Source organism: Macaca mulatta, chromosome 18 (genome assembly GCF_049350105.2).
Source record: "Macaca mulatta isolate MMU2019108-1 chromosome 18, T2T-MMU8v2.0, whole genome shotgun sequence".
Taxonomy (NCBI): Eukaryota; Metazoa; Chordata; class Mammalia; order Primates; family Cercopithecidae; genus Macaca; species Macaca mulatta.
The window spans coordinates 2,048,245-2,064,253 of NC_133423.1; positions in this window are offsets into that span (position 1 = coordinate 2,048,245).

The following is a 16,009-nucleotide window of genomic DNA, read 5'->3' on the forward strand; positions in this document are numbered from 1 at the left end:
CCCGCAGGGTGGGTGGAGCTCCCATCCCCTGGGGCTTTTTCCATCTAGCAGGGCTTTCCCCCATTTGGACTTGTTGTTGTTGTTGTTGTTGTTGAGGAAAAACAAGCCTGAGAAAAGTGAGCATGACATAAAAGCACAGCTCAGCAAATGGTCCAAACGTGGACATCCTTTAGTGACTATGGAGAGGGGATCATGGTAAATCTTGTCACAGCTCAGTTGAAGTCTTCTTTCTTCTCCCCAGAGAAAAGCATGGTCCTGACTTCTGGCAGCATATTATACTTTTGTGTTTCTAGCTAGGTGGCTTATACAGTAGGTATCCTTTTTTGGCTGGCTTCTTTTAGTCAACATTGTGATTCCAAGATTCGCCCATGAGATTCTAATTTGCTGTAGTCCATTTACTTTCAATGCTAAATAGTTTTTAGTGACAGACAGAGCATAAGGGACTCACCCCTTCTTCTACCTGATGGACATTTGGCTCCCTGCCAGTTTTCATGTCTTATAAGTGCAGATAGTGGGGTTCAGCAGAGAGTTAGAACCATTAGGAGAGAAACAGCATATGGAGGTATTTGATAGGGACTTGGCCTGGGGCAGTTGTGGAGCTGGTGAAATGGTGTCCATCAGGCTATTGCTTCTGTGTCCATTTCAGAGCCTGAAGTTGGCCGGGCAGGCAGTCAGGCAGGACAGACAGATATGACATGGGGACAAAGAGAAACAGGAACCTGCACGTACATCTGGAAGGAATGAGGGTGAACTTGAATCCAAGTTGGGCTCTTACCACCTGCGAACCTCTGGCTGTGATATGCAAATAACCTGTGGGAGTAGTGGGGACCTTGTGTTACAGGCTCAGAACTACCTGGCTGTGGGTCCAGAGGATGAAGAGGGAGAGACAGCAGGCATGTGTAGCTGTTGCTATGGCAACCAGGTGAGCCTGCAGACAACAGTAGCACCTGGACCTGTGTTGACCTGAGTGTAAAAATGTTTCTAGGGACCCATCTATCTTTTACTTGTAGATTTCAGAGCTCTTTTTTTCTTTGAGATTAACGTCAGAGTCTTTTCAAGGAACGCATTCTTGTCTGTGTTGATTCTCTTCCAGAGTATGTTAACTTTATTTGGGGTTAATTTGTTGTTCTTTTTTTTTTAAAAAATTAGATGGATGTGTAGTTCATTAATGTTTCAGTATTTCTCCTGTTCTGATACATATATTTAAGACTATACATTTTCTTTTGCCTTTGGCTGAATTTCACTCGTTTTGACCTTTTGCATTTTGCTGTAAGTGGGAGGCAGACTTCTGCAGGAGTGCCATGATTTTCATACCTGGCTTACACACCTGTACTTTTTTCCTCTAGAGGATAAATGAGACTTATGAACTTGATGGATCTTTTACTGAGATCAGTTATGTTATAGGATAAAGTGAAGGAATTCTGCAGTTGTTTTTAATTGACTTTCAGATAATCGAAAAGGAGATTATCCCATTGGGCCTGAGCTAATCAGGAGAGCCTCTATAAAAAGGCTAAGAGATCAGAGAGATTCAAAGCAGGAGAGATGCTCTCCTACTGGCCTTGAAGAAGCAAACTACTGTGCTTGGAGAGGGCCATGTGGTGGGTGGCCTTAAGGAGCCAAAGGCAAGTGAATTCTGCCAACATCCAGGGAGCTTGGAGGAGGACTGGAACTCAGATGAGGTGCAGCCCTGGCCAACACCTTGCTCCTAGTCTTGTTAGACCCCGAGCAAAGGGCCTGTCTGGGCCTTGCCCAGGCTCCTGAGCTGTGGAAAAGGTGAGGTGATAAATGGGTGCCATTGTAAGATGCTAATTTTGTAATAATCTGTTATGAAGCCATAGAAAACAATTACATTATCATTCAGTTCAAAGTATATATAATTTTAATTAAAATTTTTTCTTTGGCCAATGGTATATTTAGAAGTATATACCTCGATTTCTAGGCATGCAGAGGTTTGCTACTTAACTTCTTATTGTTGATTTCTAGTTTAGTTGCACTCAGCTCAGAGAAAAACTCTGAGTGATTTCAATCCTTTCCGATTTGCTGAGAGTTGCTTTATGGCCCAGCATATGCTAAGTTTTGGTAAATGTTCCACAAGTATCTAAAAACAAAGTGTATTCTATAGTTGTGATACAAGACAAATTTGTTAGCTTTCTTGTCCTAATGTTTTAAAACACTCCCCCAACTAAAAAAAGCCATTTATCTTTTCAGTTATTGAGGAAGAGGTAGTTAAATCTATTACAATTGTGTGATTTACTTGTTTGTTCTATCAGTTTTTGATTATAAGGACTTTTTTATACTATCATTTTTGGAAGGTATTTGTATGAGATACAGATATTGAGGTCAGCTATTATTTTCTGCCAGCAAGAGTCAAAGCATCATTTCATTGTTTTCTGGCTTTTATGTTGCCTTTTGAGAAGCCAGCTGTCAGTCTAATGTTTTTTCCTTTGAATGTAATGTATATGTAAAAAAACTACTTTGAAGATTTTATCTTTATTATTTTTGGGGAAATTTCACTATAATGTGACCATATGTGGTTTTTCTTGCTATTTTCTAAATGTATTTATAGGATTTCTTAAATCTGTGGCTTAATGTCTTTCAACATTTTGAGCCCTTTTAAAATATTTCTCCTTAAATATAGCCTCTGGGCCATTTTCACTTTTATCTCTTTCTCAGGCTCCAAATATACATGTGATAGATCTCCTGACTCCATTCCCTATATATTTTAAAGCATTTTTCTTTATTTTCTGTGCTTTATCTTTCTATATTTCATTCTTGGTATTTTCTTCTAACTGAATCTTCCAGTTCACTAATTCTCTCTTCAACTGTGTCTTAAATTCATTCATGAGTTTTACATTTTTCTTTTTTTCTTTTTTCAACTTTTATTTTAGATTCAGAGGGTACATGTGCAAGTTTGTTATCTGGGTATACTGTGTGATGCTGAGGTGTGGGGTAGGAATGATCCCATCACCCAAGTACTGAGAATAATACCCAACAGTTTTTAAAACTTTTCTCCCTGTCTTCCTCCCTTCTTCCCCTCAAGTAATCCCCCGTGTCTATTGCTGTTATCTTTATGTCCACGAATATCCAATGTTTAGCTCCCACTTATAAGTGAGAACGTGAGGTATTTGGTTTTCTTTTTCTGTCTTAACTCACTTAGGATAATGGCCTCCAGCTACATCCACGTTGCTGCAAAGGACAATATTTCATTCTTTTTTTATGGCTGCATAGTATTCCATGGTGTATATGTACCACATTTTAAAAATCCAATCCCTGATTGATGGGCATCTGAGTTGATATCATGTCTTTGCTATTGTGAATAGTGCTGCGATGAACATGCAAATGCATGTGTGTTTTTGGTTTTATTAGGTTATCTATTCTGTTCCATTAGTCTCTGTGTCTGTTTTTGTACCAGTTCCATGCTGCTTTAGTTACTGCAGCCTTACAGTATGCTTTGAAGTTAGGTAATGTGATGCCTCCAGCTTTGTTATTTTGATCTTTTTGCTTAGGTTTGCTTTGGCGGTTCAGGCTCTTTTTTTGTTTCCTATGAATTTTAGAATTTTTTTTTCTAATTCTGTAAAAAATGACATTTGTAGTTTCATAGGAATAATGTTGAATCTGTAGGTTGCTTCAGGCAGTATGGCCACTTTAATTGTATTGATTCTTACAATCCATGAGCATGGAATATTTTTCCATTTGTTTATGTCACTGATGATTACTTTAAGCAGTGTTTTGTAGTTCTCCTTGCAGAGTTTTCTTTCACCTCCTTGGTTAGATGTATTCCTGAGTATTTTATTTTATTTTATTTTTTGTGATTACTGCAAACGGGATTGCATTCTTGATTTGGTTCTCAGACTGAACATTTTTGCTGTATAGAAATGCTACTGATTTTTGTACATAGATTTTGTATCCTGAAGCTTTACTGAAGTCATTTATTAGTTCCAGGAGCCTGTTGGTGGAGTCTTTAGACTTTTCTATGTATAGAATCAGATCATCTGTGAACAGAGATAGTTTGACTTCTTTTCCTATTTGGATGACTTTTATTTCTTTGTCTTGCTTGATGGCTCTGGCTAGCACTGCCAGTTACTATGATGAATAGGAGTGATGAGTGTGGGCATCCTTTCCTTGTTCCAGTTCTCAAGGAAAATGCTTCCAGTTTTTGCCTGTGCAGTATGATGTTGGCAGTGGGTTTGTCATAGATGGCTCTTATTTGGAGGTATATTTCTTCAATGCCTAGTTTCTTGAGTTTTCTTTTTTTGTCATGAAGAGATGCTGGATTTTATCAAAAGACTTTTCTGCATCTATTGATATGATCATATGTTTTTTGTTTTTAATCTATGTGGTCAATCACTTTTACTGATTTGCATATGTTGAACCAACCTTGCATCTCAGGAATGAATCCAAAGAAACCTCTATAGCAATCCAGGAAATGAAGGAAGAGATAAACATCTTGAAAAGAAATCAATCAGCTCCTGGAACTGAAAAACTTACTTAAGGAATTTTAAAATACAACTGCTTGATCATGGTGAGTTAAATTTTTGATTTATTGCTGAATTTGCTTTGCTAGTATTTTGTTAAGGATTTTTGTGTCTATGTTCATCAGGGATATTGACCTGTAGTTTCCCTTTTTGTTGTGTCTTTGCAAGGGTTTGGTATTAGGGTGATGCTGGCTCCATAGAATGAGTTGAGGAAGAATCCTTTTTCCTTGATTTTTTTGAATAGTTTCAATAGAATTGGTACAAGCTCTTCTTTGTACTCTGGTACAATTCAGCTGTGAATCATCTGGTCTGGGGGCTTTTTTTGGTTGGTAGGCTTTTTATTACTGATTCAATTGTGGAACTTGATATTGATCTGTTTTATGTTTCATTTTCTTCCTGATTCAATCTTGGGAGATTGTGTGTTTCCAGAAATTTATTCATTTCCTCTATATTTTCTAGTTTGTGTTTGCAGAGGTGTTCATAATAGTGTTTGAGGATTTTTGTATTTCTGTGGGACTCATTGTAATGTCACATGTGTCATTTCTGATTGTGCTTATTTGGATCTTCTCTCTCTTTTTCTTTGTTAATCCAGCTAGTGGCCTATTGATCTTATTTCTGCTTCAGAGAACCAACTTTTGTTTTTGCTGATTCTTTATATGAATTTTTGGAGCTCATCAGTTCCTGTCTGATTTTAGTTATTTCTTTTTTTCTGCTAATTTTGGGGTTAACTTGGTCTTGTTTTTCTTGTTCTTCTAGGTGTTCTAACATTGAACACTAATTTGACATCTTTCTATCTTTTAAGGTAGGCATTTAGTGCTATAAACTTTCCTCTTAATCCTGCTTTTGCTGTATCCCAGAGATTCTGGTATGTTATGTCTCTGCTTTCATTTATTTCAGAGAATTTTTTTGATTTTTGCCTTGATTTCATTGTTTACTCAAAAGCCATTCAGGAGCAAGTTGTTTGCTTTCTTTCTGATTGTGTGGTTTTGAGAGGTTTTTTTTAGTATTGATTTCTATTTTTATTCTCCTGCGGTCTGAGAGTATGGTTGGTACGATTTCCACTCTAAGAAAATTTATCATGACTTGCTTTATGGCTGAGCATGTGGTCAATCTTGAAGTATGTTCTGTGTGCAGATGAGAAGAATGTATATTCTGTGGTTGATGGGTAGAGTATTCTGTGATGTTATTAATTGGTCAAGTCCAGAACTTTGTTAGTTTTCTGCCTCCACAATCTGTCTCATTCTGTTAATGACGTATTGAAGTCCCCCACTATTATTGTAATTGTCTAAAATTTTTTTAGGTCTAAAAGTACTTGTTTTATGAAACTTGGTGCTCCCACGTTAGGTACTAATATATTTAAAGAAGTTATGTTTGCTTCTTTAAATCAAATTGAACCCTTTATCATTATGTAATGCCCTTCTTTGTCCTTTATTACTATTGTTTGTTTAAAGCCTGTTTTACCTGATAAAAGAATGGTAACCCCTTCTCTTTTTTGTTGTCTATTTGTATGGCAGCTCTTTCTCCCTTGCTCTACTTTGAACTATTGGTGTCATGACATATGCGATAGGTCTCTTGAAGATAGCAGATGAATAGATTTTTTTTAAATTCAACTTGCCACTCTATGACTTTTAATGGCTTGTTTAGATCATTTACATTCAAGATTAATATTGATATGTGAGGTTTTGATTCTGTTGTGAAGTTGTCAGCTGGTTGCTTTGTAGTTTCTACTGTATCTTCATAGGGTCTGTAGACTATGTACGTAAGTGTGCTTTTGTGGTAGCTGGTATCATTCTTTTGTTTCCATGTTTGAAACTCCCTTAAGAATCTCTTATTAATATAAGACTGGTCTAGTGGTAATAAATTCCTTTTGCATTTAATTATCTAGAAAATATTTTGTTTCTTCTTATGAAGCTTAGTTTGGCAGGATACAAAATTCTTGGTTGGAATTTCTTTGCTATAAGCATGCTGAAAATAGGCCCCCAATCTCCCTTGGCATGTAAAGTTTCTTCCAGTAAGTCTGCTGTTAGCCTGATGGTGTTACCTTTGTACATGATCTGCCTCTTTTCTCTAGCTATCTTTAAGATTTTTTATTTTTTAAGCTCTGACCTTGGACAGTATGGCAACTATATGCCTTGGTGATGTTCATTTTGTATAGTATCTTGCAGGTGCTCTTTGGTTTTCGTATACCTGGATGTCTACCTCACTAAAAAGATTAGGGAAGTTTTCTTGAATTATTCCCTCAAATATTTTTTCCAGGTTGTTTGCTTTTTCTTCTTCTCTCTCAGGAATGCCAATAAGTCATAGATTTGCTTGCTTTACATAATCCCACAGTTCTCAAATACTTAGCTCATTTTAAAAAATTATTTTAAAATTTATTTTTGTCAGACCAAGTTAGTTTAAAAGACTGGTCTTCAAATTCTGAACTTCTTTCTTCTGCTTGGTCCAGTCTATTGCTAAAGCTTTCAGTTGTATTTTGAAATCTCTTAAGTGAGGTTTTCAATTCCAGGAGCTCTGATTGATTTATTTTTAAGATATTTATCTCTTCGTTTATTTCCTGGATTGCTGTAGAGGTTTCTTTGTATTGATTTTTAACCTTGCCTTGGATCTTGTTGAGCTTCCTTGCAATCTATGCTTTAAATTCTTTGTCTGTCATTTCTAAATTTCCATTTTGGTTAAGGACCATTGCTGAAGAGCTAGTGCAATCCTTTGGTGGTGTCGTTACATTCAGATTTTTCATGGTGCCTGAATTCTCATGCTGTTTCTTTCTCATCTGGAGACTTTGGCACTTCTAATTTTTATAAGTATTTTTGTGCAGATAGGATTTTTTCTTTCTCTTTCTTTCCCTGTAATGTTATTATTATCTTATACTTTTTTTTATTGCCCCTTCCTTTTCCCTCTCCTAGGGGGTGTGACTATAGATAATACTGGGTAGAGTCTTTCTATAGCCCTATGCATTTCTTTTCGCAGGTTTTATATTGGGCCATGCAGTTAATCCTACAAGCCCATAGATGGTGTTTGTGGGTAAGAGCCAACTGCAGCCAATGTGGCTGGGTATATATGTGTCCTTGTTTACTGGTAGAAGCTCTCTGTTGCCTCAGGCAATGGGCTCATTCATGGAATACACAGTGGAATGCTGAGCTCCCTGCTTGGCCTTAGGAATTGGGGGCGGGAGCCATGAAGAGTAGGGCTGGACTGAATGGGCCCACCTACAGGACCCCTGATGGTGGGCATAGGCACCAATGCTGAGGGAGAACCCAGTGGGCAGCTACCAAGCACCCAGAGGTATGCCTAGGCTTGGAACTGGGGAATCTCTTTGGCCCCAAGTTCTCTGCATGGGGATGGGGGCAGCCTAAGCTACTAATCCAGGAGAGTGGGTGCTCCAGATGTCTGGAGATTTGCCTGGGTGTGGAGTGGAGAGGGTCCCCCCATGCCAGGATCACTGCACAGCAGAAGAGGGCACAGGCCAGTCCCCTGATCCAGGTGAGCAGGTGCTCTGAATGCCTGGAGATCTGCCTGGTGTGGAGTGGAGACAGCCTCACTGCACCATGATGTATGCCCAGGAAGGATGCGGTGCCTTAGGCTGCAGATTCCAGCAAGCAGGTGCTCCAAATGCCAGGATTTATGCATGGAGGTGGAGCAGAGAGGGCCCTGCTACACTACGATCTTAGGGGAGCTGGCTGAGTTCACCCAGCAGTGACACACACAAATCTGTTTCAGGTCACTAAGCTGGCCATGGCTGAAAGTCTCACTGCCCAGGAGAAACTGCATCTCTAGTAGTTCTCCTCCTGCCCTAAGCCTGCAGTAGGGTGGGGTGGGGATACCATTTAGCCCTACAGCTGAGGTGCTTTCCACCGTTCTGGCTGTGGAGGCCCCTACCATGCTCCAGAGAAGGTGCTCCAATATCTGGCCCAAGACTAAGATGCCTGCATGGCCACGCTGCCAGGTCACCAATGAATGGCTGATTTTATATGTGCCCAGATTAAAAATGGTGTCTTGCTCTCGGTCCCAGGTCTGGAACAATGTCTGCAGGTTTTCCCAGTGTCTGTCCCTCTCAGTGTCTCCCAGCCTCTCTCCAAGTTAACTCCTAGGCTCGAGCAAAGCAAAGGCTGTCCCTTGGCCTGGGTTGCTTGGATCCCAGTAGAAAGGGAAGTCACAGAGGGAGGCTCTCTGCCTCCTTCACATATGGGGGTTCCACTGACTTTTATCAACCAGGGACTGTCACAGGGGCTGTTTGCAGGCGTTCTCCTCCCTGGGATCTAGGGTGTCCTTCATGGATTTGGGCGGATCCCTGATTTCCTTTTTGAATTAAAGTTCAGAGTTGATTTTTATGCACTATCTTGCTATTTCCAAGTGGTTGAGACTGAAAGCCTCTAACCTGCCATCTTGGAAAAGAAAAAAACATCTAAATTTCCTTTATTCTAGCTTTTAGTCCTACTTTTTTTTTTTCTAGATGAAGTCTTGCTCTGTTGCCCAAGCTGGAGTGCAGTGGCACAATCTTGGCTTGCTGCAATCTGCTTCCTTGGCTCACTGCAACCTCTGCTTCCCAGGTTCAAGCCATTCTCCTGCTTCAGCCTCCCAAGTAACTGTGATTACAGGCACCTGCCACCACGCCCGGCTAATTCTTTGTATTTTTAGTAGAGACAGGGTTTCACCATGTTGGCCAGGCCTGGTCTCAAACTTCTGACCCCAAGTGATCTGCCCACCTCGGTCTCCCAAAGTGCTGGTATTACAGGTGTGAGCCACCGCACCTGGCCCTAGTCCTACAATTTTTAATTTGATGGTGGTTGTTCTCCTTTTCCTCTTCCTCCCTAGTTTCTAGCTGTTGTAGATTGTGAAAACGGTCAGAGATTCTTTGCCACTCCCCTCACGATTTCCCTGTCCTTGGAAACTGGGTGGCCAAGTGACTGACTTTGACCAGTAGAGCCTGGTGGAAGTGTTGTGTGAATTCTGAGCCTCTGCACCCAAGAAGTTTTGCATCTTCTGTCCTTGGACAGGGATCCTTTAGCTACTGTGTGAACAAACTCCAGCCAGCCTGATGAAGGATGGTAGACTGTGTGGAGGAACAGGGTCATTTCAGCTCTGCGGCTGTGCTGCTGCTCCTGGGGGAGGCTCCTGGCATGAAGGGATGCCCACCAGAGACAGCAGAACCTGGCCCAGACCAGAAGGATGGTGCATCTGAGGCCAGCCTAAAATGCTGAGCTAAAGAGAATGATGAACTAAATAAAGTTGTTGTTGTTTTAACCCCCTAAGTATCAAGGTGATTTGTTGCATATTTCTCTGTTAAAATTCTTAATAATTTAAAAATAATTGCCTTAAACATATTGACAGTGTAATTTTAAATGTGTCTCATTCTGTACCCAGGCTCCATGTGGTATGGTTGTACTGTGCATTCTTTCTATTACTTTTGGTCATGTTATCTAGCTTTCTGACGTGTCTGGTTATTATTGATCGAGTGATGGGAACTGCATATAAAAACCTGTAGAAATATTTTGAGGAATGTGATGATGTTATCTTTCTTTAGAGGTTGTATTTACTTCTGGGAGGAAGCTAAGGCATTGGTAGCCTTGGGTCACCTCAATCCAGTTTCAAGCATCTAAAGTTTATGAAGCTCACCTTCAGTTCTAGGGCTAAGCCTGTCAGGGTCCCAAAAAGTGTGGGGGAATTACCAGTCTCCTCTTCCAAAACTGGACTCCACTTTTTTTTTTTTTTTTAATTCACTGAACCAAGATAAAACTTATTTTATCTTGCACATTTTATCTTAAAAGTAGAAGATGTCTTGCTCATCTTCTCACCCTCTTAGCTGCCTCTTTGAAGGACGAGGTGCCCTTGGTGGGGCGGGGCAGTAGTTCAAATCCTCTGCTTCCTTCTCTGTGTTTTCTTCTCCTGCTAGACCGTGGGGACACAATTCTCCACTGCCTTGCGCTTTCTAGTTAGCCTTTATGCAAACTTCACTTTTGACGGATATTTTAGCTGCTAGCAGGAGGATTGGTAAGAATTATCTGAAAGTCCATTATCAGAAACAGAAACACACAAGGACTTAATTTTTAAAAGACATATTGAATTGGGGCGGGCGCAGTGGCTCACGCCTGTAATCCCAGCACTTTGGGAGGCCGGGGCAGGCAGATCACAAGGTTAGGAGATCGAGACCATCCTGGCTAATACAGTGAAACCCCATCTGTACTAAAAATACAAAAACTTAGCTGGGCATGGTGGTGAGCACCTATAGTCCCAGCTACTCAAGAGGCTGAGGCAGGAGAATGGTGTGAACCCGGGAGGCGGAGCTTGCAGTGAGCCGAGATTGCACCACTTCACTCCAGCCTGGGTGACGGAGTGAGACTCCATCTCAAAAAAAAAAAAAAGATATATTGAATATGGGGAAGTACAAAGGAGAACATAACCTAGATGATAGCACATGATATATTTGCTTTGAAGAAAATCCCTCCTATTTATCTAAAATGAGAAGTATTTACTATAACTCATATATATTTTATTATAATTTATAAGTACTTACTATTTAGAAATTATATTCATTATGTATTATAAATTGTAAATCCAATAATGCTGTAGAGTAAAAAGATAAAAGTGAAAAAAAATCCCATTTGCTGCTCAAAAGCTGTCATCATTAATCTTGGGTGATCATCATGCTACACATTTTTGATGAAGCTTATATACATTATTAGAGGACTAGCTAAATATAAATAGTTTCCATGAACTGGGATTATACTAGAAATGCTATTTATTGAAAAGGATATGTTACTTTACCTGAATCTAATAAGCAAAATAAATTAAAATTAAAGCAATATTGACATCAAATAAATTTTAATCATTACAAGAGATATTGGCTGGGCATGGTGGCTCACGTCTGTAATCCCAGAACTTTGGGAGGCTGAGGCAAGTAGATCACTTGAGCCCAGGAGTTCGAGGCCAGTTTGGCCAACATGGTGAAACTCTGTTTCTACCAAAAATACAAAAATTAGCCAGGCATGGTGGCAAGTAGCTGCAGTCCCAGTCACTTGGGAGACTGAGGCAGGAGAATCCCTTGAACCCTGGAGGTGGAGGCTGCAGTGAGCCAAAATCACCACTGCACTCCAGCCTGGGTGACAGAGCGAAACTCTGTCTCAAGGAAATAAAAGAGAGAGAGAGAGAGAGAGAGAGAGAGAGAGAGAGAGAAATGGAGAGAGAGATTATTCCCTGAGGTTAAAAAAAATACGATTATGATGAATGAGAACTTTGGAGTAATTTTTTAAGGTTCCATGCACCGTTTTCGGAGAGCTCTGGTAATGCTGTGTTTTGTGAGGTGAGGATTTCCACACTTACCCCCGCCCCCTGTCCTGGCCATCAGGTGTTTATTGATCACGTCACTATTTTTGCATCCTCTGGGTTTCCAGTGCTCACATTCTTCATTCAGCACAATCCTTACGGGGCTTCATGTTTCTTCCATACTTACCTGTGCTTGGTGGCAAGCACTGGCCGTCTTCTCTGACTTTTCCATGCCTGTCCTCGCAGTGTGATTAGCTTTTAGGATAGTTCGCTATGTTTTTTAAAAGAAGGGCTCATGGCTAATCTCTGCAATTTTATAACCTCCATAGTTTGATGCTTGAAGCTGCGCTGCCTGCCCTAAGGTTGGAAGGATGCTTTGGCTGTGCCATTGTTTTCTTCACAACTTTGCCATCGTTGCGTCTTTTCTAGTATCTTCTGTGTGTGGAAAAGTCTGAGACTAGCCATATTGCTTTTCTTCTTGTAGCCGATTTGATTTTTAAAATTTGTAAGTCTGAATTGTTCTTTTAAGTAAGTTAATTTCTTAATTCGTCTGGGTTATGTCAGTTGCTTATTATGGGGAGACGGGGACTTAAAATAAGATGTAGGGTTTACAGGGCAGTCAGGGGTTTGGGGGAAGTAGGGCTCTAGACAGTCGTGTCCTGAGCTGGGAAGCATCTGCTTGACTCAGCCTGAGTGTCTGGCAGAGTCCAAGAGCCCCTGGTCAGGCTGCCACACTGTGATGTGGGAGCTCGTGGAGACGTCTGCAGCACTGGGCCAGTGTGATGCCCCTTCGAGGATAACATCAGGCCAGGGTGACACCCCTTTTGGGACAGCAGCCTCACCTGCACCTTCCTGGTCTCGCACGTGGGCGCACTCTCAGCCTGGACCAACGCGAGCAAGGAGCACTAGGGCTGCAGCTCCCAGCTTTGGAAGACAGTCGGAGTCATACCCAGTTACAAGGACAACAGTTGTGTTTTTGGTGTTGTTTGCTACGCATCTAGTTTTGCCGGAATGTCCTCTTTCCGTCTACAAAATCTTAGATTTTTTTCATTTCTAGGGACTTTCCTTGCATGATGTTTTGATGTCGTCTTCCATTCCGCTGGTTGGTCGTCCGCAGCAGGGACACCTATTGTTCTCCTGGTGAGTCTTTGTCTTCCAAGTGCATTCACTGCGATATTCTCAAGCCTTTTCTCGGAGTCTGTCGTAGGATTCGCAGTTATTAGGCTCCTATTTGTTTCCATAAGGATGTTCTTTGGCCTGTAGTCTTTCATTATATATTCAATCCTCCTTTTCATCTGATGTGAGGCAGAAACACACTCCTGAAAGTTATAAGAAAAACGTAGCAAACTGGTTTGAATTGAAGTAGTGAAGCAGTAGGATCTTTCCAAAGGTATATGCCCATCTAAACACCAGGGATGATCTGAGGAAAAAGAGAGGAGTGGCCGCCGGGACGCACAACAGGCTCCAGCCCGCTGCGTGGTCTGAAGTGAGGAGGGAAGCTTGGCCCAGCCACTGTCCCGCTAACCTGCGGTCATAACTTGGGCACCTCTTTCTGCTCGGGTGAGTGCAAGGGCATTTGAGAAAACACGGTTGGTGTTCTCAGGACCAGGCTGGCGCCTTGAGGGCCAGTGTGCGTGCTCAGGTGACAAGACCGTCCTGGAACGGGACGGTGTTGGTGTTTTGCTGTGGTTGTGAACACATTTCCAGTGTTTCACGGCACCTGAGGAACAGAAAACCCTAAAGATTTCTTCCCATTTGTGAAATGTTCTGGGGGATATAATTAATGTTTGGCTTTTAATACAATTGTAATCTTTAAGGGATTCTGTGCATGGTGAACAGACACCATTGAAATAGCGTCTGTTAGAGAATCACAGGATATTATTCCCTCATTTAGAAGGGCACGAGGTCTAATCAAACCAGTTGACGTGAATGCATTTACTTTATCCACCAATTTGCTGAGTGCCAATGGAACTCCAGAAGAAATCCATTCGCACGAATCCCTGATGATGGGCTCAGCCCGCTGAGCCGCAGAGAGCACTTTGGCCACACATTTCTGAAATTTCCTTTGAAATCCCAAAGACATCATTTGCTTTAGAAATGCATTATTAATGTTCCAATTAATATAAAATTCTCTGTTGTGGTTTTGGTGCCTTGAATGGGAACCAGGAAACCTTATAAAATACAATGTGAATTGCAGTGGAAACACTTGAGAACATTTTCCACTCGAGAAATGCAAGCGCCGTTTATAGTTTTCCAGGCTCTCTATCAGTGTTCCTCGGCTGGCTTTGTTACCAAATGTAGTGTGTGTCTTCTGAATTTAAGCTAAATTATAAACCAGACACCCTTCATGACAATCTCTGCAATTCCTGCTGTAAACCACAGTCTTCCTCCTCGATCATCATAATTAGAAGCTCAGTTTAATGGAGCACTTTTAAAGATTGTTCATAATGATGCCAAATATTTGTACAATTCCATGAAATGTGCAAATTGCGTACTACTTAGCCTTAATAGGTGCAAAGGGAGTAACTTCCTGTATGCTGCCCGTGGTTGAGGATATACCGGTGTCTGTGAAACGCAGAACTAAGCATTTCACTGCCGGTAACACCCCCTCGATGCCTCCAGCACATCCACCTTTTTGCATTAAATAACCAGGACATCTGAACAAAAGCAGGGCTTCCTTTGAAACTCCCTGAGAACACAGGTCGTACGGACGCCCGTCTGTTTCCAAATGAATGCTCTGGGGGCCTTTGGATGTAGAGAGCTTGTTACAAAACCTTGCTTCATGTACTTTTCATTCATCTGTGATTTTTGAGGTTTCTTGCTTTATTTCCACCAACTACATTTTCCTATCAGATTGCGATTGCAGCGAGTCTTCTCCAGTGTAAACCACTGTAGTAAGTGGCATCTCTTAGCTGTACCCGCCATGGGAGAGGTGGGTGGAGTCGCTGTAGCCTGCTGTGAGGTCGAGGAGCAGGCCGTGTCCCTGCTCGTGGGTTCTGCCTGGGTCCCCGACCACCTTTCCTGCCCCCACTCACTTAGGAAGTCTTATCCAGGCTCAGGCCGATTTCAAAGGTCAACCTCTTTGGAAACTTCCTGCTTTTCCCAACTCATTGGATGCGAATCATCGGCCTCTGAATTCCTGAAATGATTTTTTTTCTTCTTTTGTGGCTCTATCTTGCTTTGCTTCCCATATTTGTGTGGTATCTCGTCCGCCTGCCCCCACGCAACTGCCTTCCATGGAATTGAAAACTTGCAGAGGGTAGAAACCCTGCGCTATTCATCTCTCGAAATATTTAGAGCATTGTGTAGACGATGCTCTTTAAAATTTGTCAAATTGAACCCAAAATATTACTTTATATCCTGCCATATTCTGGAAATAATTTCATCAGGTATTAATTTATGTGGAACTTACAGGCTTTTTAAAATTATAAAAAAGCCTCCTGTTAAAATGTGTAAACTGCAAGGCAGCCCTTAAGTGTGCTCAGCTCAGGGCAGGGAGTGAGAAGAACCCGGTGTGCAGCAGAAGGGGGACCTCTGGGAAGTGCACCCAGGACGGAGTGCAGGGAAGGAGGTGGCGCTCCGAGGAGGGGCGGGAGACTTGGAAACGCACGCACAGCCCAGCTGTCCTCACCAGGACGCAGCGACCCTGCCTGGCGGCCATGCTTCATGTGAGTGGTTTTGTTTTGTAGAGGACGTTAACTCTCAGCTGCTCAAGGACCTGCTGAGGATGCACAGCTAACTCTCGGTGGAAGGGCTGAGAACGCAGGTTTTCTCACTACAACTTAGAATCCTTTCTTCCTCAAGCGAGCAGGGGGTCCTCGGTGGCTGTGGCCAGGCATTATAAACAGGTAGGGCCACCACACTCTAGGTGGCTGTGGCCAGGCGTTAAACACAGGTACGGCCGCCACACCTTGGTGTTCTTCCTTGTGGGGTCTTTTGGAGCCTGGGGAATGGGATGGGCCAAGCCACAGCCACCCTGAGATTCTGCACTCCGGCCCTGCCACACGGATGCCAAGCTCGGCCCAGATGCACTCCAGGCGGGCAGCTGCCCCTGGGCTGCTTCAACCTCTACACATTCTTCACTGAGCATCACATGAAGGGAGGTTGGATGCTGTCAGCGGACACGATGCTGTCACCACACAAAGCTCTAGTTTTGTCTTTTCTGGCTGTTGCTTTTCTAAGCCTTATATAGGTTAAGATGTAAAAAAAAAAAAAAAAAAAAAAAAAAAAGCTTAAAAACAAAACAAAACCAACCCCCAAACTCCAAGGGCCTC